Source organism: Bubalus bubalis, chromosome 12, assembly GCF_019923935.1.
Source record: "Bubalus bubalis isolate 160015118507 breed Murrah chromosome 12, NDDB_SH_1, whole genome shotgun sequence".
Classification (NCBI taxonomy): Eukaryota; Metazoa; Chordata; class Mammalia; order Artiodactyla; family Bovidae; genus Bubalus; species Bubalus bubalis.
In genome coordinates this window covers 52,024,798-52,027,201 of record NC_059168.1, presented here as the reverse complement: position 1 = coordinate 52,027,201, position 2,404 = coordinate 52,024,798, and the positions used below count along the sequence as shown (strand labels likewise).

The 2,404-nt window shown below is 35.1% G+C and overlaps 1 non-coding gene across 1 annotated transcript; it reads left to right on the top strand.

Moving 5' to 3' along the window:
* Positions 1 to 1,699: 1,699 nt before the first annotated feature.
* On the top strand, positions 1,700 to 1,805 carry LOC112578320. Its single transcript, XR_003102610.1, has one exon. It is a non-coding gene; the product is annotated as a U6 spliceosomal RNA (small nuclear RNA).
* The last annotated feature ends 599 nt before the right edge of the window (positions 1,806 to 2,404 follow it).

Here is a 2,404-nt window from a genome sequence, read left to right as displayed (position 1 = left end):
CAGGCAATAATGCTGGAGTGAGTTGTCATGCCATCCTCCAGGGAATCTTCCCAACCCAGGGATTGAACTGAGGTCTCCTGCATTGCAGACGGAGTCGTTACCATCTGAGCCACCAGGGAAAGCCCAAGAATACTGGAGTGAGTAGCTGATCCCTTCTCCAGGGGATCTTCCTTGCAGGCAGATTCTTTACCAGCTGAGCTACCAGGGAAACCCTTAACCTGTGATACTTTTGATTAACTTTTATCTCTTCCTATGATAAAATGCCCTAGGGGGAGTGGAATATGTGAGAATATATTTTTAAATATTTCTCAATCATCTTACTATCTGAGTGGCTAAATAAAAATGAAAAGTTTTAATGAGAATTATCAGAAAGTAGTAAATCAAATACATATCAAATATTAAATCTATGGCCTTTTGGCCTTTGTATTTCTATCTAAGCTGTCATCTCCTCATTTCCTCCACCCCTCAGCCTTTGGCAATCACCATTCTACTCTATTTCTATGAGTTTGATGTTTTTAGATTTCATAAAGAAGTGAGATCATATAGTATTCATCATTCTCTGACTGACTAGATTCACTTAGCATAGTGTCTGAAGACCCATTCATGTTTTCCACCCCCCAAATGGCAAGATTTTCTTCTTTTTATGGCAGAAAAATATTCCATCATATATACATATATTTCATATTTTATTTTTCCATTCATACACCAGTTGCTGCTAAGTCACTTCAGTCATGTCCTACTCTGTGTGACCCCATGGACGGCAGCCCTCCAGGCTCCCCCATCCCTGGGATTCTCCAGGCAAGAACACTGGAGTGGGTTGCCATTTCCTTCTCCAATGCATGAAAGTGAAAAGTGAAAGTGAAGTCGCTCAGTCGTGTCCGACTCTTAGCTATCCCATGGACTGCAGCCTACCAGGATCCTCCATCCATGGGATTTTCCAGGCAAGAGTACTGGAGTGGGGTGCCATTGCCTTCTCCGTCATACACCAGTAGACATAGATTGTTTAGATTTGTTTAATGTTTGGTCACTATGAATGATGCTGGAATCAACATGGGGATGCATCTATACCTATAGGAGAGTAAATTCATTTCCTTTGAATAAATACTCAAAGGTGGAATTGCTAGATCATATGATAGTTTTGTTTTTTTTTTAATACTTTGGCCATCATCCATCTTGTATTTCATAGTGAAAATACAAATTTATATTTCTGCCAGGAATAAACTGTATCACAGTTTCCTCTTTTCCAAATTATTGGCAACATTTAATATTTCTTGTCTTTTTGATAATAGCCATCCTAACAGATGTGAGGTTTTGATCTACATTTCCCTTATGATTAGAAATGAGTATCTTTTCGTGTTCTAGATGTCTTCTTGGAACATTATCTCTTCATATACTTTGACCATTTTAAAGCCAAATTGTTTTTGTTGTTGAGTTATGTAACTGTCTTACATATTTTGAATATTAACACTTTATCAGATATATTTACAAATATTTCTCTCACTCCATAGGTTCTTATTTTACACACAAATCAGCTCAGTTATTACACAATGTAACCAAGATCTGACCAAAAATACATAGTTATTGTCTTCTCAAAACACTAAATCTTAAAGTGGTGACTTTGAAATAGAAACAGTTCACTAACTCACACTGTTTTGAGTCTCACGTTATTCACTCAAAATTAACATAAGCAAACCCTACAGTGCTAGATTCCACAGAACATTTACTGAATTGAAATGGTAAAGAGAAGATAAACATGGCCTCTGTGCAAGGATAACTGGCAAATCTGTGAAGCATTCCATATGTTTTATTTATAAACCTCATGATAATTAGAAACCAAAACTCTGTAACAGATACACAGATACAAAAGAGAAAGGAATCCAAATAAAGTATAAATACTAAAACTAGTTATCAAATCACAAGGGAGGAGAGTACAAAAAAGAAGAAAGGAACAAGAAATAAATTATAAAACCACAAGAAAGCAAGTTACACAATGGCAATATGTACAGGCCTATTAATAATTACTTTAAATGTAACTGAATAAATGCTCAAATCAAAGACATAGAGTTGCTGAATGGATTGAAAGAAACATACAAACAAAGACTTAAACTATTCTATTTTTTAAAAAATCTTTTTCTCATTTTGATATTTTAATTTAAACTGTTCTGGGTAATTTAGACTGTTTTATTTTCCAGGTTTTTTTTTTTTTTTTTTTTACACATTCTTCTGTATTATCTTATCACCAATTGATTTCCTCTAGTGCAGTTTTCATTTCAATTATTTGGTTCTACAGCAGTCATTGGTCCCTTGTTGAAAGTTTTCAATACGCTTCTCCATTCTTCTCCAGAGTTCAGTGGACGTTTTTATGACTGGCACTTTAAACTCTTTATCAAGTCAAGTATTTTTC